Source organism: Delphinapterus leucas, chromosome 13, assembly GCF_059928025.1.
Source record: "Delphinapterus leucas isolate spDelLeu-1000000601 "Yukka" chromosome 13, BTC_Dleu_Yukka2, whole genome shotgun sequence".
Lineage (NCBI taxonomy): Eukaryota > Metazoa > Chordata > Mammalia > Artiodactyla > Monodontidae > Delphinapterus > Delphinapterus leucas.
In genome coordinates, this window is record NC_143141.1 from 81,445,233 (window position 1) to 81,472,323 (window position 27,091).

The 27,091-nt window shown below is 47.0% G+C and overlaps 1 protein-coding gene across 1 annotated transcript in view; it reads right to left on the reverse strand.

The window, feature by feature from the left end:
* The window catches only part of VSNL1 (visinin like 1), a 100,787-nt gene that overhangs the window by 12,744 nt on the left and 60,952 nt on the right, over positions 1-27,091 (reverse strand). The gene's annotated exons all lie outside the window — the stretch shown is intronic.

A 27,091-nucleotide genomic window follows, 5' to 3' on the forward strand; every position in this document is an offset into this window, starting at 1 on the left:
GACCCGATGATACGTGCCTTCAACTTTGCACGTCCCGCTTCCCTCTGCTTTTGAGCTCAGCCCTTGGAGGCTCTTTCGGCAGACGCTGAATTCAAACTTCTCACCCTGCTGTATGTGTGGCGCTTCGTGATTGCCCCAACCTGCAGGCATGTCTCTCTTGTTTTGTTCCTCTGCTTTACGCGCCGAGCCTCAGCTATCTTCCTAGGTGTCACCAAACCTGCTCTTTGCTGTCATACTTCATAAGCCTTCCCTCTCTAACCCATCTCACCTTGGCCCATCAAGAAATCCCACCTTTGCGGGCTTCCCTGGTGGCGCAGTGGTTGAGAATCTGCCTGCTAATGCAGGGGACACGGGTTCGAGCCCTGGTCTGGGAGGATCCCACATGCCACGGAGCAACTAGGCCCGTGAGCCACAACTGCTGAGCCTGTGCGTCTGGAGCCTGTGCTCCGCAACAAGAGAGGCCGCGATAGTGAGAGGCCCGCGCACCGCGATGAAGAGTGGCCCCCGCTTGCCGCAACTAGAGAAAGCCCTCGCACAGAAACGAAGACCCAACACAGCCATAAACAAATAAATAAATAAATTTAAAAAGAATAACAACCCAAGCCAAGCTGTAGGATTTAAAAAAAAAAAAGAAAGAAGTCCCACCTTTGCTTTACGTCCAGCTCAAATGCTCCAACTCCATGCAACCTTCGTGGCTGGACGGAATCTCTCCCTCTGCTTGGTTTGTGTATCACTTATTTCTAGATGAATGTTTCCAAACCCTCTGCCTTAGACCATAGTAAGTTCTGGTCCTGCCTGTGTCCCTCCTGGCCTGTGAGTTCTGTGTGAACAGAGGCAGTTGGCTCATCTCTGCTGCCCCACAGCTCTTTGCCTGGAGTCTCTCAGGGAGAAGCTCCAGAAATTCCCGATCAGTACGGGGTCTGTGGTCTTGTGTTTGTCATTGTGTCTTTGTATTTGTTGTTGTGTCACTTCTTTTAGCAGCTCAGTTTCATCTGTGAAATGGGAATGCTGTGTTAACTAAACGCATTCATGCTCCTGTGAGGGAAGAGAAGGGTTTTCACTACAGCTGAACGGTAATGAAACATAGTTTAAAAGTCCTCATTACAGTGTCAACTCTCCCATCCCCAGAATTCTCTATCCCCCTTCACTGCTTTATTTTTCTCCAAAAAGCGGACTACCATACAACATATTTTAATTACTTATTCATTGTCTTTCTTCCTCCATGAGAAATGTAAACTCCATGAGAACAGAGAGCCCTGGCTGCTATGCTATTTTGTTCCCTGCCTAATCCACACATAGCAGGTACTCGATAATTACTTAGTGAATGAAGGAGTGAACTAATTTCTTTATGAGGCTGTCCTGCAATAGGGAAGAACAAATCTGACTCCATATTGGATCTGTTTCTTTAACTTTTGTATTCTATTGCTTTTGCTAAAAGTTAAGAATGTTGCCTATAGCCTGAAATATACAGAACGGCCCCTTCTCAAGGCTCTGACCTTTAAGGGTGTAACACTTTTCCATTCATATAAAGATAAAAAGTTGCAGAACAGAGAATAACGTTTGTCTTCTTGGAAGTTTTCAGGAACATCACGACCTGACCTGACCTACCTGGACAGCTGCAAAAACAAAGGATTCTGACACCAAGAAGTTTGGGACAACCAACCACACCCCTCCCCTTTTAGAATAAAAGAAGGCTGAGTTCTAACTTGGGGGAGATGGTTCTTTGGGACGCCAGTCCGCCATGTTCTCCATCTGCTGGCTTTCCAAATTAAGTCACTATTCCTTGCCTTAACAACTCATCTCTAGATTTGTTGGCCTGTTGTGTGGCGAGCAGTATGAGCTTGGACTCGGCAACAGTCCTTCCTAAGGAAGTACTGCATAGTCCTGTGATCAGTTACACCTTCAGCATCTCCTAAAATCCTCAAGGCAACCGAAGGGGATGGTTTGGTTGCCCTTTCTTTTACTTAGTAACAGAGAAGCAGGTTTTTAGGACAGACGTTTAACACCATCTGTCATACCTATTTATTTAAGGGATTATTTATCTAGTATCTATTATTGAACTGTGAATCCCCGGAACACAAACCTATTTGCTCACCGTTGTATTCACAACACACAGCACAGGTCCTGCAAATAGGAGGTGCTGCCTACTACCTTGCCGGTGTCAGCTGGAAGGTAACCAGGCGACCAGACACTGCTGCTAAAAACTGTCACCGCCAAGTGGACATTTGTTATAACCTAGCCAGCTCTTGTTCAATAGAACTTCTTGCGATGATGGCAATATTCTATAAGCCACACTGTCCAAAATGACAGCCACTGGCCATACGTGTCAACCACTGTGTCAGGTGCCGGGAATAAAATAGTAAAAAAGACAGAGCATTGAGGACAGTGGGGAGGCAACCCCTGAAATGTTACTAGAGTACCTGAAGAGCTGAATATTTTAATGTCATTTAACTTACGTATCACTTTCTTTTTTAAAAAAACTAATTAATTAATTAATTAATTTTTGGCCGCACTGCACAGCAGGCAGAATCTTAGTTCCCCAACCAGGGATCGAACCTGCACCCCCAGCAGTGGAAGCACAGAGTCTTAACCACTGGACCACAAGGAAGTCCCTACATATTATTCATACTTTCACAATAACCAATCGTGGCAAGGGGGCTTCTGTATTGACTAGTATGATCTATGCTATGTCCTTAGCTTTCACAATATTCCCGCCAAGCAGTTATCCGCAGTTCCATTTCATGGTCAAGGAAACGTGGACACAGAAAGGTCCAGCAAACTCTAAGTGCTCCTCCCACTGTGTCAATCTGTTGCCATTTTGCAGAGGAGTAGTAAGAACTGTTCATGCTCTACGGAGTTGGCTCAGTGTATCCACATCTGTGGATTCAACCGACTGCAGACTGAAATTTGAAATTTGATCCGTGGATGTGGAACCTATAGCTATGGAGGGCTGACTGTACTAGGCCAGTTTATATAAGGGATTTGAGCATCTGAGATTTTGGTATTGGTGGAGGTCCTGGAACCAATACCCATGGATGCTGAAGGACCACTGAATACAAAACAGAAGGTAGAAAGTGAAAAATTTTCGTCGGCCTCGTCATTTGTTGGAATACTTTCATGATTTTCACGCAGCACTGGAATGAACTCACTTCTAATACTTCTAACGTGTGCTATTTCATTTAATCCTTATAACAAAACTTGCCATCGTAAGTTCCTTGTTGTGGACAAGGAAACAAGCTTGAAAGGTCAAGGCTTTTGCTCATGGTGCCTGGCTGGCTATGGGAGAGACAGGATTTGAACAAAGATCTGTCTGGTCATTTCTGCTACATCTTTCTGTTTCTATTAATCAAGTATTAGCTGAGGAAATAAACCTAAGTTCACGTCTGATGAAACAAACAAATTTGCTGCATTATGTAATTCTTAGCTTCCATCGCCTCCAATGCTTGAAATCCTTGGCTGTGTGTATTTGTGGCCACCTCCTGGCGGGATGATGTACTACATGGAAATTACTAAAATGCCACTGAGGGATATTTTTCATGATTCATTCGTTCTTTTAACTCAACAAAGTTTTATTGAGCAGTTACTCTGTGTCAAGCACTGTGTTAGGTGCTGAATAAAACAGAAAAAAACGCAAAGAATGTTAAGGATGGGGGGAAATAGACACTAATCAATCAACTACATAAGTATAAAATTACACTACAAGTGTATAGAGCCACAAACAAGAGTAATGGAGATGATCTTATGAGTTTGAAACTTAACAAAAATTTAGTGTGTGTGGTCCCCTTCCCCCACCTAATATTCAGGCGACTGATAATTCATTGCTCTTCATCATAGTTTAGGAAAGGTCTCAGAGTCTGAAACTTTCTGGGATTACACAAGCCTACACCGTATCCCCCTGTATTCCACATCCTTACTCGGAACTGACAAATGTGCAGGAGAGGAAAACCCTAGGAAATGCTCGTGTACTTGTGTCTCTCCCCAGGGAAGCAATAGGAGAATTTCCACAAATTAACCTGCCTGTTCCAAAGCCACAGCAGAGGTTTTCCTTACAGATAGTAAACCAAAGCCCCACGTTTCCATCTTTTCAATAATCTATCCAGTTTGAATATTAAAAGGTTTGTTTCCTTAAGCGATGGTGAATGACCCCAGACACCTCATGCTGAATATGCGTCTGTACCCCCAGGCCCTCCACCCGCAGTGCAGCACAGGTGGCTGCATTAAGAAATGGCCTCAAAACACAGTGCTTCCATCCCCCACTCCATCCCTCTGCACCATCTTGCTGCCTGTAGTTCATCCTTCTAGAAGTTGTGCTAAGTTCCGAGAAAACACTGTAACATTTCCCATGAATCCTTCCGCTCTCCCAGTGTCACTGGTGCCTACCTCAATTTGATGGAGAATGCAGGTCCCCTAGAAGTTCTCTGCCCAACCTTCAGGTTGGGGGAGTTTTCACAAGCATGGCCTTGCCCCACTGTGACGGCTGACGTGGCGGCTTCAGGAGGGAGTGGCTGCAAGACCGCCAAGGAGGACGGTCTCTCTCCAGCTCCCAGCTGATGCTGGGCAGCCCTGGGACCTCAGAATAGGTTTCTGCCCATTAGTCTGCCTGAAATAGGGCTCATGATGGGATCAAAGGACAGAAGACCTCTCTGCTGCTCACTGTCGTGGAGAGGTCTGCCGTCCAATCCCTCACAAGACACAGCCCCTTTCCCAATGTCCTCACTCGGGTCAATTCTGTTTTCCTTCGTTCTCAAATGTCAGAAGGCTATATTGTCTGGCTTAGGAACCTGCCAACAGAATCCCCTCCCCAAGGGTGGAGTGGTAATAGGGAAGAACAAATCTGGCTCCACACTGGGTCTGTTTCTTTTACTTTAACCTTTCTATTCTATTGCTTTTGTTTCAAGTTAATCATTAAAGGGATGTTGCCTATAGCTTAAAGTAACAGAATGGCCCACCTCCAGGAGCCCTGCCTCCCTTTGCCTGAGCATTAAGCTAAAATACCTTTGTTTAAGCTCACAGGAAACACCCTGACCAGGCCCACCTGTGATTGGATGCAGGAAAGAAGAAATTAACGCATCCCCTCTGGAGTCTGGTCCGGCTGCAACCAGGAAATATTTGCAACAACTTACCACCGTTTTTACTTTACTTCCTCACCTTCCCTTCTTTGTTCTATAAAGGAAACTAAGCATCCACACGGAGCAAAATGGTTCTTTGGGACACTAGTCCAGCATCTTCTCGGTCTGCTGGCTTTCCGAATAAAGTCACTATTCCTTGTCCAACAACTCGTCTCTCGATGAGTTGGCCTGTGGTGCAGTGAGCAGTATGAGCTTGGACTCGGTGACAGAGTCTTCTCTATTGCACCCCTGAAATATCGCTACTCTGCTTCCAAGGTCATCTCCCCTCACCTCTGCTGGAATTAGCTAGAGGCCTCCTCTGGGTAGCCTGGCTCAGTCCCGCCTTTCCAGGCCCTGCTACTAGAATAGTTGTTATCGTTTCATGAGAGCCTATCAGGGAGCGAGGCCCTAGGCAGGTCCTTTTCATGCGCTGCCTCAGCGGGTCCTTCAACACTTTTAGGACTTGAGGGCCATCGTTCTGCGTTACGTAACTGGCATAAGGTCATACCACTAAGTGGGGTGGGTGGGCTGGGACCAAACCCAGCTCGGTCTGCAGACACTGCCTCTCCTGCACCTGCCAAGTCTGCCTGGCCTTCAGCACCGAGATGGAGCTGCAACCCGCCTCCTGCACCAGGATCTGGAAAGGCTCTGCCCGTCGCACCCATCCCTCTGCTTCTTTCTCCCCACGTGTTCTTGCTGCTTTGCACTGTGATCACGGGAGCCTCAGTCTTTGTCATCAAGGCTGGGCCAGCTCACGACAGGCCCACAGGGAGCAGGCACCCACTATTAGGGACAAAGGAGGCAAACACCTGCCCTCCTAGGGAGCATCCCCTCATCTCCAGGCAGCAGGAAAGGCTGGGCCAGTGGGGTGGGGCCCCTAGCTCTGGGGCAGGTACTGCTGTGGAGGGAGAAGTGCCAACCAAGCCCAAGTCTGCGAATTGCAGTCAGCCTCCTGGACCTTGGCTATGGCTCAGTTCGGTGCCAATACTCTGTCTTCCCCCCAGGGCTGCAGGAGTGTAGTGTCCTTGAGACAAAGCAGGACCCACCTCAGGCTCACGAGAGGCAGAAGTGAGAGGTGAACCAAGTTCTGTCTCGTTCTGTGATATTAAATAAGTCAGTTAACCCATCTGAGCCTCAGTTCCCTCATCCACAAACCATGGCAATACTACTTGATACCTATCACATAGAATTGCCGTGAGATGCAGTGGGGACGGCACATGTGGAAGCCCTCTGAGGCTGCAAGGAGCTGGGCCCCTGGGGGTCGGAGGCTGCTTCCTCCCCTCCGTTTTCCCCTCAAGGCTGCCGAGATGCATCCCATCCCCTGATGCTCGCAGATGGCACCTGGGTGAGCCGGAGGTTAGCAGTGGGGTCTCAGCACACATGCCCAGGGCTACCGGTCAAGCGGGTGTCCTTGACGATTAACTTGATATCTGATTTTGGCTTTAGGTTCATCATGCCCAAGAGGCCTCACAAGTCCAGAGGGAACTTTTCACACCCAAGTTGGCTCATGTCCACTTCCCATAACTGCCAACAGCATCTAATTGTTCTCAGGACAAGAAACAAAATTATCCCCAAGTCTCCGTGTCCAGTTTCGGGTCCACTCCTCTGCCCTCCGGGCTTCTTTCACTACCTGGGACCTTGCTGGACTCTCTACCACAGCTGTGGGACATTTGCCATGTTCTTCTTTTTGTCTGGAAAGCTCCTTTTCTGCCCCAGCCCAGCTAATGCCTGTTCCTTCTTTAGACCTTGCTTCAATCTTCATGTTCAGAACGCCTTCTCTGAGCTGAGGTCGGAACCCCCCATTACACACGTGCAGGTCACCAAGTCTCGCCCTTGGTAACATTTATCATCATTGTGAAGAAATGTTCCTGGCATCGCTTGTGGATTATAAGCTAAATAGAGGCAGGGAATGGCCTGGTTTTGCCCATCGCTGTGATCCCTGGTGCCTAGTACAGGGCCAGGCACACAGGAGGTGTGGGATGAACACGTGACTCAGCAGAGCAGGTCTTTTTCAAGCCTGAGGAGACAGCAGCAAATCTACCCAAAGACCAGTAAAAGGCTTGAAATGTGTTCCGAAGGTTGTCTTAAGTCAGCCATGCTAAAGAAGGCTCTCCATTTGGCCTTAAAACTTGTCATTCCCATTACTGCTTTAGCCGGTGATTCATGAGGGTGTGAATCATCCCCAGAGCAGTACATGCACTTGGTCATATGGATGGGAAAAGGAGAGAGAGATTTCCCCTTAATTAGAAACGACGAACCCAAAAACTGTTTTCTGCCAAAGTATTCATTCAACAGATACTCCCAGAAGCCAGGTTAGTGCCAGGCTCTATGCTGAGCTCTGTTGGGGGGGGGGGGGAGGGGGAGGAGGGGCAACAAGTAAAATACAAGATCCGGTCCCTGCCCTCAAGCAGATGTAACAAATCAAAGGTAGATTCAGGGCTTCCCTGGTGGCGCAGTGGCTGAGAGTCCACCTGCCGATGCAGGGGACGCGGGTTCGTGCCCCGGTCCGGGAAGATCCCACGTGCCGCGGAGCGGCTGGGCCCGTGAGCCATGGCCGCTGAGCCTGCGCGTCCGGAGCCTGTGCTCCGCAACGGGAGAGGCCACAACAGTGAGAGGCCCACGTAGCAAAAAAAAAAAAGAAAAGAAAAAGAAAAAAAAAAAGGTAGATGCAGCCCAAAATATGAACTGCCTTCCACATGTGGGCTCTCTGGAAGGAGGTTAAAGACACAGCCACCTTACCCCACCCCCATGGGGTCACCCAGATCCTGAGGTCACTTCTCAGAGCTGCCCCTTCTCTGGTCCTCTGGGTGACAATATCCATTTTCTACAGTCACAGGTCCCTCGGGACTACAGTCTTTATTATGAGACAACCACTATTAGCTCATGGTTCTTGTATAACTGCATCTACTTGAGAAGAAAGTTAGTCCTGAACTACATTTCTGGAGAAGGGGTTTTGCCCCATGGGTCAGGGGAAGCAATTTTCATTTATGTCCTCGACAGGTCCCTCTACATGCATATTGTCCCAAGAAGGTCATAAACTCCCAGAGAAGTTCTGTTCTCTTTCTATGGAAAACAAGACACAGGCAGTAGAAATCCAGACTCCTCACTCATTTTCAGGTCTCCCTCACTTTAGAATCCTCACCATGAGAAAAGTCAAAATTGCCTCTTCTTTAAGGGAAATCCTATGCTTTGCTCTTTATTGTATCCTAACTGGTTTATTAGTCAATAATCACCTACTACGTGCACCCACAGTGTGCCCAGTGCTGGGCTAGATGCTGAGAGGGATGCAGAAAAGCGTAAACTGTGATCGGGGATTTCAGTCTGGTTAGGGAGGCAGACCCAGAGGCACCCTCAAAGTTAATTAGCAGTAGAGGCAGCCAAGGGAGTGCACAGCCAGCCAGGGATGGGGGCACTCGTCCAGCCTTGCTGGATGTGTAGGATGAATCCTGGTGTATTTATAACTTCTTTTGATTACCTTCAAGCCCATACAGAACCCAATTTAACCAGAGGCCAAATGTGCTCAAAACCAGTAATTGACATGAGGCAAAGAATTTTTGTAACAGGAAGAATTCTGAGGAGTTCGGGCCCTCCCTCGGCCCCCACGGCAACAATGTATCCCGTCTCCCCAGCCAGCCCCTGAGCAGAGGAATGGAAAGAGCAGAACTGACCATCGCAATAGATTCCTGCAGAAAACTCCCAGATGCCTATTTCCAGATGTTGCTGGGCTGCTGATTCCAGGAGGAGGTCCTATTTACTACAACCTGGAGTCTAGAACCTGCTGGGGGAAGGATGAGGGCTTATTTGAGGAGGGCCAAGAGAGGCACCAAGAGTCAGAACTCAGGGGGACACAGAGCAGGAACATAAAACCCACACAAAAGAGCGGCCAATCCCGGGCATCAGACCCCCACGATTTCTCATCCTCCCTGCAGGGCCTCGGACACGGAGGAGAGTCAGCCTTGGACACAATTCCCCGGGGCGGAGCCTACCTCTGCAGTCTCTCCTCCCAAACTCAGACTCCTTGATTTCCTCTCCCTGAGGAGTAACCCCAGCAAATGCCATCTGATTCTTGACTCAGTTGCCTAGAAGGATCAATTTAGAGATTGGACCTCAGGACACAGGGGAAGTCTCTGGAGAGTTTGCCGGTAGGCGCCACAGATAGAATCCTCCTACCCCAATGAGGACAAAGGGCAGGAGCCTCAGAAGGGTAGGCAACTTGGGCTCCGGTGCCAGACCTGAAGCCGCTCTGCTTTCTAACCATGTCCTGCAGGCCGTGACCCCGGAGCAGACAAGGGTCAGAGTCCAAGTTCCACTGTGCCACTTATTGGCTGTCTGATGTTGGGAAAGGGTCTGAGCAACCCGGGCCTGTTTCCTCTTGTGTAGGATGAGGGAGTTGGCTCTCTATCAGCCCGAGAGGGCTTATCAACTCCTGTAATTCTAAATCTGCACAACTGACAACATTATTCGTGACAAAGGATGCTGATTTAACTAACAACACTTCTATAGCACTTCCTATGTGCCAGGCATGTTTAAGCACACTGCCAACGTTTCCCCATGTAATCCTCTCACAACCCTCTGACGTAGGTACCACTGCTAGCCCATTACAGAGATGAGTAAACAGAGGCACAGAGATATGATATTACTTTGCCCAAGATCACATACTTAGTGGCAGAATTTGAACTCATTTTGCTCTAGCGGTCATACTGTTAGCCACCAAGCTACATGCCTCTGATCTAACTTAACACAGGAACACAGACACCGCAAAAGGAAAATCCCAATTCTGTCTCTAACCCTCACCATGTACCAACAGTAGACCATCTGCATCCATTCTAGTCAGACAGATGCAGCAGAGAAGCTGGGCAGGTGAGGTCAGCAGACCTTCTGAAGCTCCCAATGGGCCAAGTCGCTCAGAGATTGCTCAGGGATTGTGGGCTTTGGCCAGAGCCATAAGGAGCCAACGTAGTGGTTCTTTCTGCGCTTAGAGTATCAGCTGCCAGCTTAGCGCTGTGCCAGGCGCTGCAGCGGGCATGGTGCTGACCTGACACGTGTCCTGCTGTCACTTCTGTGGCCAGAGCTTGGCTTCTGTGCAAGCGAATCTTCTGGCGGTCTTGTTAAAATGCATTCTCGGAATTCCCTGGCAGTCCAGTGGTTAGGGCTCCGAGCTTCCACTGCAGGGGGCACAGGTTTGATCCCTGGTCGGGGAGCTAAGATCCCACAAGCCGTGGGGCACGGCCAAAAAAAAAAAGCAGATCCTGACTCAGCAGGTTTGGGAGGGGACCGCGGGGTCTGCACAACTAACGCACACGCTCACGGTGCAGAAGCTGGTTGTCCACAGACCTCACTTCAAGAAGCAAGGATGTAACTCCGGGCATCTGGGATTTGAAGGAGGACCAGGCAGGCCTGGAGAGGTGAGAGGAGGCACACTGCAGTGAGTGGGGCCTGAGAGGCTTCTCAAGGTAGCAGGAGGTAAGGAGGTGCGTGTGCATTTGCGGGATGCTGGGGGCAGCCTGCGGGAGGTGGTGTGGGAAACAGAAAACAAGGGCCGGTGTGGGGAGATGCGCAGTGAGGCAGCTGAGTCAGCCTGGGTGATCCTGCCGAGGGGGGAGTGAGGGCAGGAGGCTGGAGGGAGAGCAGAGAGCAGCCTTCAGACAGGTTCCCTGGGCTCCCCTCCACCAGGCTCGTGAATAAAGACGCAGAGCCTCCGGAGGAGAGACCTCCAGGCCTTCCCCAGACGGGAGGGGAGAGGAGGGGAAGGGAGGAGAGTGGGGGGGGAGTCCACGCAGGGCACGAGGTGCTGAAAAAGACCCACCACCTAGCAGCCCTAGGTGTGGGTATAGGAAGCGGGGCCGGGGTCGGAGCAGAGGGTCTACAGATGACCCTGGACCACCAGGATCATTTCTGCTCCCAGTGCCTCAGTTTCTCTGCCTGTAAATCGGGAGACTGAACCCAATGGCTTAAGGCTCCTCCTTCCGGGTCTGACTTTGTGTGATTCTACCATAAAGAAGAGCAGGTGCTTCATGACTGCTAAAGTGTGCTCCAAATGCAGGGCCACTTACGAATACCTCTGAGAGGAGCCCTGTTCGACAGAAAGATATTGTGAGCCACAAATGCAAGCCACATAGGTCATTTGAAATGACTATATTAAAAAATAATATCTTATTAAAAAAGGTTAAAAAAGTGACATTTATTCTAATAACATTAAGTTAACCCACTATATTCAAACCACATCAAATTATATCATTTTAATATGTAATCAATATTAAAGTTATTAATGAAATATTTGGCATTGCTTTGGACTGAGTCTTTGAAATCGGTGTGCATGTCATATACTTGGAGCGCATCTCAATTCTCACCGGCCATATTCTGAGTGCTGGTGGCTCATGGCTACCGTACAGAACCCTGTAGCTCTGGACAGTGGGTATGCTGCAAAAGAATGTGTTTTAATTACCTAAGTTCTAGAAGTATAGGCTACTGCTTTAAATGAACTTTGGGAATATGTATATGTCATAGCATAAGTGTCCACTTGGTAAGGGAAGCAGGGGTTTGTGTGTTAACCAGCAAAACCGTGAGCCTCTGAGAAAAGGCTGTGACTTCTCAGGCCCAGTCACTGGGTTTTCTTCCCGCCCTCGGACACCCCAGGCTTCTTGGCCAGCTGGTCTGGGCCTCCTGCTGATGTGTGGAGCTTTATTCCAGATCCAGTGTCTAATGCCTTCATACCTTGGTCACATCTCTCCTTTCCCCAAAATCCTGACTCGTACTTCCCCATCCCACGTACATGCACAAGGAGCGCCATGGTGTAAAGCCACTGGCTTTGCACAGTGTTTCTGAACTGTCGCTCTAGGGAGGAGCTCTCTTCAGCACATCCTGCCCCCCCGGGAGAGATCAGTAATTTTTTTTTCCTTCTCTGAGAAGCAGTAGGGGAGACAGCTTGGCTTAGAGGAATGAGTGGAGCTCTGAAGCCGTAGTGACCATGTCAAACCCTGGCTCCACTTGCGAAGTGGCTGTATGGCCTTGAGGAGGGCGCTTCATTTCAGGTGTGAAAAGACCAATCCCAGGGGTGGTTAACGCACTAGCTTACATAAAGCATTTTGTTCAGTGCCAGGTACATGGAAGACACTAGAGAAAAGATAAAAAGGTAGCTTACAACTCTTCCTTCTGCCCTTAGGCTGGTGGATGTCTGTGTGTTGGAGTCGACATTACGGTTTGTGCCATCTCTGACCAGAAGTACCTTTATCATCCCAGAGAAGTGTAACTGACCACACATTGATTCACACCCGTGAGCTAGACATTAAGTCCTCTTACCTGTTTTAACTTAATTCTCACAACGGTCCTATGAGGTAGCGCCCATAGGTGAGGAAGCTGAGGCACAGAGAGGTTAAGTAACTTTCTCAAGGTCACACAGGAAATGGCAGAGTGGAGGTGTGAACCTAGGAAATCTACCTGCAGAGCCCTGGGGCTGATCCCTTTTGCCCCGCTGCTATAACCAGAGGCAGGACTCCTAGGGGACAGATTTTGACCTTAAGCTCCAAAGACAAGAGCCACAAACCAGCGTGGAATCGTTTAGCGTGGCCAGAATGATGACCCGAACCCAGATCATCCTGCCAAGGCAAATCCCATAAAGGCAGATATTCATGAATTTTTACATTTCGCCTGCCACTTGTTATCAGCCATCCCCGCAGCTTCCCCGCGGCCCATGGCTTTCTGTCAGCATTCTATTTTCTGGAGCATCATTCCCGGCAGGTCCCTGAGATTCCTGGCCCAGCACCAGCGCCCTGACTGTACCGTCTCGGGGGTGTCCTTTTGGCGGCCGCACACCCCTGCCCTCAGCTGAAGTCCCTCCCCAGGACACTTCTCCTCCCACTGGGGTACCTGCGGTTGCAGCAGCCAGAGAGGCATTTAATTCCCAGCTCTGCCCAACGGCCTGTTGGTAAGCTGCTGGTGCACGCTGAGATGTGTGGAAGGAAACCCTCATGGTGACAAAAACAAACCCTCATGTTCCCAGAGCCACGTGCGTGTGTGCGTGTGCGTGTGTGTGTTTAAAGGAGCTGGGGATGGGGGTGGTGAGCTTCCCACCCACTCAGGCCCAGCTGCCCACCAGCGCACTGCCTTTGGGACTCATTCCCTGCAGCAGGACCCCAGCACAACATGGGAGCAGCAGGGAAGCACGGGTTGCGGGAGATGGGAAGGTAGGGGGTGGGAGCTAAGTGACGGGAGAGCAGGGAGGTGACAAGTTTTCTCTTCTTTGGTAGTTGTGCTCCCCCCCCCCAAAAATACACAAAAATATCTGTCTTCCCTCCTCTCCCAGCTCCTACTGAGAACCTCATCCTTGCTAGGCTGATCCCAATTTCCACACAGACGTGAAATGAGGCTGTAGGGACAGGAGAAGGGGGGCCACAGTAAGTGTGTGCCTTGGACTCAGTGCTCCCACTTCTGCGCTGCAGGGCATCTTCCCAGGCAAGACCACTCACTGTCATTTTATTTGTTGCTCCTGCCATGTACACTGTGTTGAGAAGACCCTTAAATACAACGGCTGCGGGAGGGAGAGACAGAAGCCTGGACTGCCTTCTCTTCTGTTTCACTGCAACACAAAGCTGCCCTCTGGTCTTGGCAGGACCTTTTACATAATTTGTGGGACCCAGAGAACAGTGAAAACGCTGGCCCCTTGCTCAACAACGATTAAGCATTAAACCGAGCACAGGCCCTTCTGAGCATGTAGTCCTGATCCGCTGTGCTGGCCGCACACCCATGAAGCCGGCCCTGAGTCTTGCCTCCGCCCTGCTGTTGGAACGAACTAATCCATAAGCAAATCTAACCCTTTCAGGTCTCTACTGAAAGCTTTTTTGATGTCCTCGCCACCACAGGCTCCCACAGCCCCAGGAACAAAGTCACCCCACTTAGCTCAGTCACACAGACCCTTCTGGACCTGGGTCCTACAAATCTCTCCAGCCTCATTTACCAGCCCACCCCTTGGGCACTCCATGCTTGTATGATCCACTGGAAATTCCTCCCAAAGCGTTCTTTCGAATTTGTCTCTCACTGCCAGGAGTATCCCTTTTCTCTCTCACTCCTTGCTGCTTCCCATTAGGCCTTTGTCACTCAGCTCAAGGGTCACCTCCTCTGAGCTGTCTTCCCAGACTGCTCTTTCCTTTCAAGCCCAGAGCCCACACTCTCCCCACCTAAGCTTACCCTCTGAGGGATGATGGAGCCCTGCCTGTATCAATGTGTACCAGACACTCATCATTGTCACGATCTGTTATATACACCTGCTCCAACTCTGCTGTGAGGTCCTCCAGAGAAGGGCTGTGCCTGACTCATTTATGTGTCCCTAGTGCCTGCAGTACAGTGGATATTCAATCAACAGCTCTTGATCTACTTAATGGGTGAAGCCCTCCACCACATCTGTCATATACAGTTCTGTTGTAACTTTATATGAAGTTAACCAAGAGGAACTTCTTACAAGCTCTATTCCACATTTCTTTTATAATTCTCCATAGATTGCTGTGCTCGATGTATAACTGAAGGAGATTCATTGTTGATGTTTTTAGAAAAGCACTTTTATTTTCATTCAATGAAAATAGCAATTTGTTTTCTGACTATAAAGAAAAAACACATTTATAAAGAAAAATTTAAAACATAGCAATTAAGGAATAATTATCCAAAACTCTGCCACTCAGAGAGAGCCATTATTAACAGTTCATTCACTGATTCAACAAGTATTGAACACTGACTATGTTTCATGCTTTGGAGATAGAGCAGTGAATCACACCCACAAAAAGCCTCTTCTTCATTCTAGCCATTGTTTATGTATATGTCTATGTACAGTTCTGCACACACACGCACATACACACATAAGCATGTATATTTGCAATTTCAAACTAGGTTTATTTACTAAGTGATATGCCATAAAAATCTTTTCATGTTAGTGGCTTTAAATGTATGACCCTCTTTTTCATGGTCAATATGTTTTGTAATTTTCTTTAATCAAATCTTAACTCTTGGACAATTGTTTAAAACGTCACTGTCATCAAAACCTTAGGGAATTTTTTTTTATTCATAAAATTGATCAGGTTACCTCCTAAAATAGATGGCTGTTGTTAAGAGTACACAAATTTTAATTTTGATGCATATTGCCAGATGACACTCCAATAGTTAACCGAAGTGTTAATTTGTCCTGCATCTTTGTCAGCACCGGATATGAGCTTTCTCCTTCATCTCTCCTCTTTTAGTAGAAGAAAAATGATATCACATTATTATCTAAGCATTTGTGCATTTTTCTGATTCCTGGTAAGTTTAAATATCTTTTGTATTTCCTTTGAGAAAATCCTAAGTAAGTGTGGTTATAATTTTCTTTTTTTTTCTACACAGAAGCTTTCATTTTTAGGTAGTCAAATCCATCAGTACTTTTCTAAATGGTTTCTGGTTTGGGGGTCATACTTTTTTTTTTGGCTGTGCTGCATGTGGGATGTTCCCTGACCAGGGATTGAACCCGTGCCCCCTGCAGTGGAAGTACAGAGGCTTAACCACTGGACCGCCAGGGAAGTCCCTTGGGGGTCATACTTTGAAAGGCCTTCCCCACACTAAGGTTTAAACTATTCCTTCACATTTTTTTCTAATTCTCTCTTTCTCTCTCTCAGTTACCCTTGAACAGTCACATTTGTGAATGTAATGAGTAGACTGTCATATGAGTTAATGAACAGTCCGTTTTTCCCTGTTTGAAATGCCACATTTTCCCCATATCCTGGGGCATATGTTTGCACTTATTATTCTGTTTCTTTGGCTGTCAGGCAATCTATTCCTCTGTCAACAGCATCCTGCCTGAATTATTTGCAAGCTTATAGTAAATTTTAATATGTGGCAATCATTCGCTTTACTCGTCTATTTGGGATTATTTTGAAAATATATTCTTCCAGAGGAACTTCAAAATAATTAGGTCAAGTTTCAAAACAACCAAACAAAGCAAAACCCAATGAGATTTTGATTGGGGTTGCTTTGAGCTGCTACGTTCATTTAGGGAGAGCTGGCATCTCTGCAATACTGCATCTTCCTATCCAAGAACTAAGAGCATCCATTTGTGCTTATTTATGCCCGCCCAACGGATCAGGCTCCTGGAGTGTGAACAGACAGCTCCCTTTCTCACAGAGCTCCAGGCCTCGAAGCTTGGAGTGGAGGCACTGAGCTCTCGGAACAACCCCAAGAGAGACTCTGGGTTGGAATTCCCAGGGGTAGCTGTAATCCACTACCAGGTAAGTCAATACTGCTGGACTCGGAAGGGCATACATAAGGAAGGAATTTAGAGAATCCTGCCCTGGGAATAAATATGTCTTTCTCTGGAGAACTGCCCCAGCCTAGATCTCAGCAGGGGTGACCCAGGAGGCCTTTTCTGAGACAAGAGGAGAAGGGTTGCTAGTTTGAGCCCACCTCCTAGGGCAGGTGCTTTATGTAAGCGTCTCATTGCATCTTCTCATTGACCCTGGAGGTGGGTGATGTCACCCCATATAACAGGGACAGAGCCGAGGGTTTGGTGACCTGCCCAGGGCCTGGTAGCTGAAGCTCTGGGATTGGATCCTAGATCTGTCTGGCTCTGAGCCTGTCACTAAATCGCCCTGATCATCATGGGACCTAAGAACAGTCTGAAAACCCAGCCTGGGGGAGGGTGGAGACTGAGGGGAGGGGGCAGCTCCGGAGCCTCAGGCTGGATGCCTGGGAGCGGGGCCAGGTGGGCGGATACCCAAGAGAAATGCAAGGACAGGGGAAGGACCGGCGCTCTGAAGCCTCGCCTGGCTCTCAGCTCCGCGTGGAAGGCAGCCATTCCCCTTGTCCAGAGGGAGCCAGGAGTTGTGAAGTTCAGACAAGATGGAGCTGAGGCTCCGTGTCTGTGGAGGAGGGCAGCATGAGGACCCAGAGAGAAGGGTCGAGTCCTCTAGGCCTGGGGCGGGCGGCAGAGAGCTGACTCCTGAGCCCTGGCGCCCCCAAGTCACTGATGGGGCTACAGACCGGGCAGCAGGCTGAGCTTCGCATCCAGCTCAGGGTCCAGGGCCTTCCCTGACCTTCTAAACTCAAGGACTTTGGATATTATGGAGTAACCTCCCTCGCACCCCAGAGGTGGGTAGCCTGTTCCAGGGCTGTGGGACTGTGAATTTCTCTTTTAACACTGTGAACAAAAAAGGAACAGAGTGTCACTCATCATCCAGGTCTACAAAGGGTTAAGTCACAACCCAGGAACAGTGTGCCCTGAGGGGAGTTCAGGATGGAAAAAATAGGACGGATTGAAGGAGCTCTCTGTGCTTTGGAAAAAGGGCCCATAGATAGTTTGATGTATCTCTCTGAAAGAATTTCAATGACCCCAGATTCTTGCATCTTCCCATACATAGAAAAGCACTGAAATCATTAACTTGAGACATATGTTTTTGTGATTAGCATGCATCTTTTATCAAGATGTACACTTGACTACACGGATTTCCTAACCAAAACAATTCATATATATATATATATATACTGGCTCCTTCCCTACCTCTTTGGAGCAGTTTCTCAGAGCTACTGAGAGGCTGTCTCCTGGATTACAGTCCTTGGCAAGACGCTGAAGAAGAAAACATAACTCACAACTCTTACGTTGTGCGTTTTTCTTTCAGTCGATAACACCGTTTAAAAGATGTTCCAAAAAACTGAAACCCACATCCGAACACAGATTACTGCAGCCATCACAAATCTCCTCTCTCCCTTGAACGAAACTACTTTCCCAGACCTCCTGCCTTTAATCACCACCCAAGGGCACTATTTTCTATAACGCACATTTCACAGCCTCTCGGATCTCTTTAAACATCTTTCCTGCCCCTTCTTGCCCAGAGGAAAACAGTGTTGACTCCCAAGCATGGCATTCCAAGGCCTTCAAAATGGGGTACTGATCTCTCATCACACGCTCTCTCCTCTCTATGCTATACCCTAGACGTACTGAATTATTTGTTTTATTCAAATTCTTCATATGCCTCCAATGCTAGGTTAATTGAACAAATGTTAGATATCCAATATGTGTCAGACACCGTACTAGACTCAGACGAATATAGAGACAGAGAGAAGATGCAGGGCTGCCCTCAGCTCACACTCTTGTACCTTTGCTGACTCAGGCTATAATCTCTATCCCGGATGTGCGCTTTCTTAACCTTTTATTTATACTTCTCTTAGGGTTCCTATCCTAGTGCATCTTATTTTACAGGTAGGTATCTGTTTTGGGGAAAAGGTCATTCCTTGTCTCTCTTTGTATCCCTCAAAGCACAGAGCAGGGCACGAGATAGGTGCCTCATTGAGAGAATGAATAACTGAATGAGCCCTGGAAGCAATTACAGTCTTGTCTGCGTGTAAATATGTCTGAGTGTCTGAGGTATGCTCCCCTAATCTCCTCAAGTAACACCAAGGCACCTTCACAGCAGTGGCGTAGTAGAAGGGGCCCAAGTCTGGAGTCACGTGGACCTGGGTTTGAACTCTGGCCATGAAGCTGTTTGGATGCAGTGTTGTTAAAATGAGGGTGGAGTTGCTGGGATAGGCTAGGAACAGTAGGCCTTGGGCAAAATAACCCTTTATTGATTTATTGCTGCTTGGAGCTTACCCCCATCCTGAGTCTCTGTGGCAGGGATGTTGGACCCAGCAGGCCCTGGCAAGGGTCAGACTCAGTCGGAAGTGGGGCTGGTTTAAGAGTGCTGTAGCTCTTCATCATGTGAATACATTAATGAATCTTCCCGGTGCTTCTTCCGAGAATCCAATGAAGCTTCTAGCCAGTGACAGAGTTTTCCTGGTGTCCTGGAACTGTGGCCAATGCCCCGAACTGGGAATCAAAGGTGCTAAGCACTCCTCATGCTAACTTCAGAGAGCTGCTGGCTGTTGGGGTCAGCCATACGCTGATAGGGGTGTATGAGAAGGTGCTAATCCAAGAACCAGTCCTACATCCAACCACGGTCTCCCAGGTCAGCTGAGAGTCTGATCCCTTTCCTCCCATGCTTCCCCTCCTCTCCATCAAAGTGGGTGACTCTATAGAAAAGAACGAAACAATGCCATCTGCAGCAACATGGATGGACCTGGATATCGTTATACTAAGTGAAGTCAGTCAGACAGAGAAAGACAAACACCACGTGATGTCACTTATATGTGGAATCTAAAATATGACACAAATGAATCTATCTATGAAACCGAAACAGAATCATGGACATGGAGAACAGACTGGTGGTTGTCAAGGGAGAGGGGATTGGGGGAGGGATGGAGTGGGAGGCTGGGGGCAGCAGATGTAAGTTTTATATCTAGGATGGATAAACAACAAGGTCCTGCTATATGGCACAGAGAACTATATTCAATATCCTGTGATAAGCCATAATGGAAAAGAATATTTTAAAACAGAATGTATATATATGTATAACTGAATCACTTTTCTGTAAAGCAGAAATTAACACAACATGGTAAATCAACTACACTTCAATAAAAAAGTTGATAAAAAAATAAAGTAGTTTCTGTTTCAAAAAAAATTCACAAATTAATTGAATTAAAATAAAAAAGTGGGTGGTTCCAAGGGAATTAATACAAAAGAACAGTGGTTTCTGTGTAAAGCAAAGACTTGCATCTTGTTCCCTGGGTGAGTGCCGTGTAGGCGGTTCCTTAGTGGCCCCTGTGCTTCTGACTGGGGAGCACTGCAGGCACGTGATGTGGTAGAGAATGCCTAGGCTGCATGCTCCCCACTCCGGTCCCCCTTTTCCAGTTCTTAGTTCCTAGGGGGGTTGGACAATGGATCTGGCACGTGCCCACTAGCGTGAGAGCTGGCCTGCGGTGGCTGAGGGGGAGTACGACCTGAGTCCCCACAGGAAAGCAGCATGAAATCCACGACTCCCAAGGGGCAACCAATGCTTAGGGGCACCGCACGGCATAGTCATAAGCTTGTTGGGGAAGCCGACTGGAGTCATGGCCATCCTTCAAGGAGCCTGGGTCAATCAATGGGCTAGATCAGATCAGCCCAGGAGAGGACTGTAACCTGCCAGGTGCAGTAAGGAGGGGACTCCCTTTTCTCTGTTTTCTCCCGCCCCAATGTACTGACGACGCGGAGGAGCTAGTTAGTTAGTCGTAAAGGCAGGAGGAGGGCTTTGCCAAGAGCTGATCATTGAAAATTCCCGCCCCCCTCATTAGAAGCTGCAGCCACAGACAAGTCAGCCTACGCTGTGCAGAAGCGTAGGAGGAAGGAGATCCAGACTCGAGATGGAGATGGAATTTTTTTTAAATGAATAGGACTGAGTCCCAAATACCTGAAATGAGTCTGTTCTAATAACGGAAAGTGACTGCAAACTTAGGGAATCTTGCCAAGACGCTGTCAGAGCAACTACTAGAGGACAGAGTAGCATGGTTGCTATGTGGGATTATAAGGGGAAAAAACGGCTTCACGTTTATAAGTCAAGGAGTTCAAGACTCCTCAGGAAATCTGGTTACCAGTACTGAGTCTCATTACAGCTGCCACTGTTACGGTAACCAGGGTAGTTTCAGCTGAGCGTCCGGATGCCGATCACCATAGCAGCATTTCACACAGGTGCTTTCATTGAAAATATCTTAATTATACATTTGAGTGTTATTTGTTGCATTGGTTTCCTACTGGTGCTGTAACAAATACCTCAAACGTGTAGTCCTAAAACGATGCAAATATGTTATCTTACACTTCTGGAGGCCAGGAGTGTGACATGGGTCTCCCTGGGCTAATATCCAGGTGTTGGCAGAGCTGCATTCCCTTCTGGAAGCTCTAGGGGATAATCCATTCTCTTGCCGTTTTTTTTTTCTTCTAGAGGTTGCCCACCTTCCTTGGCTTGGGGCCCCTTCCTCCATCTTCAAAGCCAGCAACGGGCGGTGGAATCCCTATATCACATCTATGATCTCCTCTTCGGCTTCCCTCTTCTACTTCTGAGGACCCCTTGTGATTCCATTGGGCCCACCTGGATGATCCAGGATTATCCCCCTATTTTAAGGCCAGCTGATTAGTGACCTTAGTTCCATCTACTACTTTAATTCTCCTGTACCACATAACGTAGCGTATTCACAGGCTCTAGGGATTAGGGTGCGGACATCTTTGGGGGGCATTATTTTGCCTACCACATTTGTCATTTTCCACAGGAGGCAAAAGGCACAGGGGAGGCACAGGGACTCATCCAAGTTTGCCCAGTTAGCAAGCTACAGACCAGTTGATAACCACACACTGGAGGTATCCGTCCACAAACAGCCTTGGCTTCCCCAAAGCACTGGGTGTGCCACGTATCAGCTAAATCAACCGTGGCCTTAGCCCAGAAACAAGTCTGGGAGACTTGAGCGCTTCCTTTCTTAAGAGTTGCCTTGCAGAAATCGGTATTTTTGATCAGCTCCTTTAGTCCTTATGGTAACTCAGCACAAGGTGTTTCTACAGCAGAATTCCAGTTGGTTCTTGGCCTTTAATTTGGCCTGTGGTGGTTTTGGATCTACACTACTTTTAATCTGTATATAGTCAAACTATGAATCTAACAGATATTTTCCACTACTTTTACTTTTAGAAATCACCCCCTCATCCAGGCAATTAACAGCCACTTCTATTTCCTTAGTTTCCTTAGTACTTAAAACAGTATGGTACTGGTGCCCACCACAGAAAAGTGGCACAATTAAGTCAGGAACAACCCCTCGCCTACATAAGAAAGTAGCATGTGATCAGACGCCATCACAGACTGAAGACCGCTGGGTCATTTGTTGGTTTTGGTATTTTGTGGGGAGAGAGCAGAAAAGAAATTCAGATCCTCTCCCTCCATCAGACATTAAATAAATTCCAGATAAATTAAAGAGCTGATTGTTTAAATTAAATAAGTTGGTTCTTGGCCTTTAATTTGGCCCGTGGTGTTTTTGGAGCTACACTATCTTTGATTTGTATATAGTCAAACTATGAATCTAACAGATACTTTCTAACAGATATTTTCCATTACTTTTACTTTTAGAAATCACCCCTTCATCCAGGCAATTAACATCCACTTCTATTTCCTTATTATTTAATTTAAACAATTTACTTAACTCCATTTACTTAACTCTTTTTTATGTCCCTCATCATACAAGTCCCACACTTTTTTTCTAAAGGTTGCCACTAGGTATTTTATTTTATTGCTATTATAAGTGTTATCTTTTTCTATCAATAATAGGTTTTCTGATTAATTATTGATGGTATATAGGAAAGTTATAAATATAATGACTACATTTATAACGTAGATCTAGTCTAAGTTAGTTTAAAATTAATCATTATTAATATAAATTTTTCTGTTATTCTCATGGATTTTGGGGGGGGCATGGTCCCTCAATAATGATAAATGTATCTCTTAATTTATGATACTAGTGCTGATTTCCTGTCTTACTGGATGGAGGAGGATTTCCATAACAAAAATAAAACAGTAGTCAAAGATCATGAGTGTCTCTTCCTCAGTCTTGACTTTAATAACTGTTTATTATTAAAGATGATAATACCAATGTGGGTTTATGACAGTGAACCTTCCTCAAATTGAAGTGTTTCCTTCAGTTATTATTTTTTTCTTTTAGATGATGTTGTTTTTAAATGAATCTATCCAAATAATTATATGTTTTTTTTAAAAAAAAGGTATAATTATAAAGTATTTATAGTTTTTTCTAAGGCCAAACTATCCTTAAACTCCTGGGGGAAGAAAGAACTTAGTGGTGAATGATTGTTTTAATATGCATTAAATATTGCTGACTAGGATTCAAGGAAGTTTTTCTATCTATGTTTAGAGGTGAGATTGGTGCTGGATTAAGAGATGAGCTGGAAGAGGTTGATGGTTTGTGATGCCTCTGGGTTTGACTTCTGTCATGGGTGGGGGGAAGGGGGAGGCAAGAAAGGGTCCCAGAAGAAGTGAGGAGACTGCATGAAGACTTCACCTGTTCCGATTACCCTCTTGCACTGTGACTCCTCCCAGGCTTCCCAGCTGTCCAGAAGAATCCAACCTAGGAATCAGTAGCCTCCCCAGCAACTGCTGATTTTTATAGGGCTACCTGGGAAGTGAGATTCCCTATTAATTGAGATGCTGGATATTGTTTTAAGAAAGCTATCCTTCATCAAGTTCATTCCTGTATATGAAAATGACCAGACTGCTCATGACTCACCGTTATGTAACCCAGTCTATTATATATTCATATTCATTCGCCTTATTCTACTCATTGGCATCTGATCACGCAAATACTCTCTTACACTTTTCTTATGCTTAGATGTGAGAGGATTATAATTCCATTTCTTAGGGACCACGTAAAATTCAAATGAGCCTTCCCCAGTGAGTTTAAATTGAGAGATTTCACTCTTCTTTTTTCCTGAATTTATCGGAAGTTACTCTCTGTACTTTTTTATAACCCAAGCAAGGAAACATTGTATGACCTTTGCTATTTTTTACTATACACCCTCTTTGATTTCTGAGGCTTGGAATCTATTTGTAATGGCACTAGATAAAAGACAATGGTGGGCGAGAAAATCTTTGCCTCAAAAGATAATATCATGACTAGCACATTACTCACCTACCCGCCCACTTTTCCAGGAGAGCAGAGATGACTGCACTCTTTTGGTGGCCCCTTGGTTTTAATTACAGGATTGATCTGTGGGTGAGGGATCCCAGGCCAAAACCAGAGACAGTCCTCCATCCTGAAAACCTTCCATGCAGGGTAATCCCCTGGGAGCTCAGCTGACTTTCCCCGAGGGAGGAGACAGGCCCCACCCACCTCCCACCTGGGTCACCTGGCCAGTGGCTGCTGGCCTTGTAGCCTCCAGTCTGGCCCTCTCATTTTGCCAACCCATTGTCCACACTGCTGCCAGAACCAACTACTCAAAAAGGGGCCTGTTCACCTCTCCAGGGTTTATCCCATTCATACAGTGGTGCCCTCCCTGACTGATCAACACTTTCTGCTCTGGTAAAATATACTTTTGTACTTCCCAGTGTGCCTCCCAATGTCTGGCTGGTGGTTTGTCGCCTCCATGCTTCTCCCATTACATGGAAAGCTTCCATTCTGATGCCTTCCTACCCGCTGGAATTTTCCTACAGAACTTCCAGTACTCAGCTCACATAGGAAGCTTGAACTCGAGCTAGGTGGGGTGCCCTTCCTCCACGCCTTCTTAACACCCCAAACAGGACTCCAACATGGCGCCAACCGCGTGCTAGAACAGCCCAGTAACATCCCTGGGTTCTTCAAGAGTCTAAGCTACATCTAATTTTAATTTTTTGTTAAGACTGACATTAACTCGTCTTTGAATCCCTGGTGTCTAGTACAGTTCCTGGTCATAGGAGGTGCCCAATAAACCTTTACTCAGTGAATGAATGAGTTACCCTCATTTTTCAGGTGGGAAAATGCAGCTGGTGAAATAAAAGGAGCACCAGATGGGAGTCAGGACAAGACGTTCTAATATTGTTCGTGACCGGGCTACTCTACTTCCTACCTTTTCTAAAAAGGCAGATGTGAGAAAATCAACCTGGTTGGGCATGTTGAGGTCTGAGGCTCAGACTTTCCTCCAGTGCACACTTAAGAGTAGAGAATACCTGTGGCCTCAGCAGGCTCAGGGGCTGCTGAGTTTGAACTTTCACATTTTATTTATTTATGCGAAATATGCATTATACTTCCTAAAATGTCTCCTTCTAAAAATCGAAACATGAAACTCAGACGTCTACTGACAGATGAATGGATAAAGAAAATGTGGTAATATACAAACAATGGGATATTATTCAGCCTTACAAAAAGACAGAAATCCTGTCATATGCAGCAACATGGATGGACCTGCAAGACATTATGCTAAGTGAAAGAAGTCAGTAGTAAAAGAACATGTACTCAATGATCCCACTGATACGAGGTATCTAAAATAGTCAAACTCATAGAAGCAGAAGGTAGAATGGTGGTTGCCAGGGTTGGGGGAGGGGGCAACGGGGAGCTGTTCAATAAGTATGAAGTAACAGTTATACAGGGACTTCCCTGGTGGTTCAGTGGTTAAGACTCCACGCTTCCAATGCAGGGGCCGCAGGTTCAATCCCTGGTCAGGGAACTAAGATCCCACATGCTGCACAGTGCGGCCAAAAAGAAAAAAAAATTACAAGTATACAAGACGACTAAGTTCCAGACATGTGCTCACATGTATCACTGAGTTTCTTACATCCCACTTCCCCATTTGTAAATTAGGAAAATTACACCATCCTTGTGGAGCTTTACTGAGGATTAAATGAGCTAATATGCATAAACGTTTCGCGGCATGCTTATCACAGATTAGGTACTCTATATGTGGGAAAGATCACTCTTATTGAAACCCACATTCACAGAGCCTGGATGTAGTAGGCAGAATAATACCTCCCCCAAAGATGTCTATACTCCAATTCTTGAAATCTGTGAATATGTTATACAAACATGGAAAAAACGACTTTGCAGACATGATTAAGTTAAGAATTTTGCAATGGGAAGACTATTTCTGGATTATTGGATGGACCTAATATAATCACAAGGGTCCTTAAAAGAGTCAGAGAAGGAGATGTGAGAACATAAGCAAAAGCAGACAGAGATTTGAAGATGCTTCACTTCTGGATTTGAAGAGGGAGGAAGGACCATGAGTCAAGGAATATAGACAGCCCCTAGCAGGGAGAAAAATCAAAGAAGAGGATTCTCTCCCAGAGCCTCCAGGAGAAACACAGCCTCGCAGACACTCTGATTTTAGACTAGTGAAACCCATGTCAGACTTCTGACCTCCAGAACTGTAAGATTATAAATCTGCATTGTTTTAAGCCACTCAGTTTGTAGTAACTTGCTGCCACAACAGTAGGAGACCGATACACCAGGTGACGACAATCTTGAACAGCGACTGCAACAATGACCACCAAACTCTGATCGCTAGGTACTGTGACAATAGCTGGTCCCCCTCACACTTCTCTCATCCCCCACTCCCCACATCTCTTCCCCAGGTTGCTGAATGCTGTCTGGTGCTGGGAAGCTACATCCATACTTGAAATGTGCCACTGAGAACCAAGCCTTTCCTTCCCAGAGCAAAGGTAGAGGAAAGAGGTGCAGGTGTGTGTGTGCACGTGTGTGTATGTGCGCGTGTGTGTGTGTGTGTGTGTGTGTGTGTGTAGACAAAGGCATTTTCAAAACTGAAAAAAATATTACATGATGGGGCGATAATTCAGCCCTGCTCGACTCCAGAATGCCCAACCCCGGCAAGCCGAGGATGAAAGGCAGTTGCCATGGAAACATCATCCTTTGGCTTCTGCTCACTGTCCCCTTAGCACAGCTCTGCTGCTGTGCAATCCAGTCATCTCCCGGTGCTTGGCAGTTCCTCATCATGACAGGGTCCAGCTTACCACAAGGCTGGAGCACTTCTGCTATTTCCCCTCTTTCTAAATTAACTGCATGGATTCTAGAAGCCAGGAAATTGGTTTGAGAGCAGGGATAGGAGGCTGCAAGGTACAATGGGCAGAGCACGGGATTCAAGATCTCCTCGTTAAGTCCTTTCCCTCTGAGCCCCCGTTTCCTCTTTGGTATGATGAACAGGGGGCTTGCCCAGGAGGGTGCCTGAGAGCTCCTCTAACAACTGTGAGATCAAATTCACCAGGAGGCAATAAACTTAAAGACTGGGGTGGAGCTAAAGAACAGTCAGGTTGATGGCTATTTCTTAGTGTTCCTGAAAACTACCCTTTTCTACTCGGAGGGGGAGCCCCAGGGGACAGCTGGGTGTCAAAAGATGCTGCTCTCTGTGTTATTCCAAGTCTCCATTCTTCTCAGAGGAGTGTCCCATTCCACAGTGAATGAGGTAGAAGAATGGGCAATGAATCCACCCTCCTGCCACCATCCATTGGAAGACCCCCTGCTGTTGAGTTCCAAGGACCTCACTCCCTCGGGGACCGTGTCATAGCTCTGAAGCCCTGCTCCTGGCCGGAATGGACTCTGGGGCCCTGATAATACAAAGCAGGAGAGACTCCTCCAACCAACCTGACGGA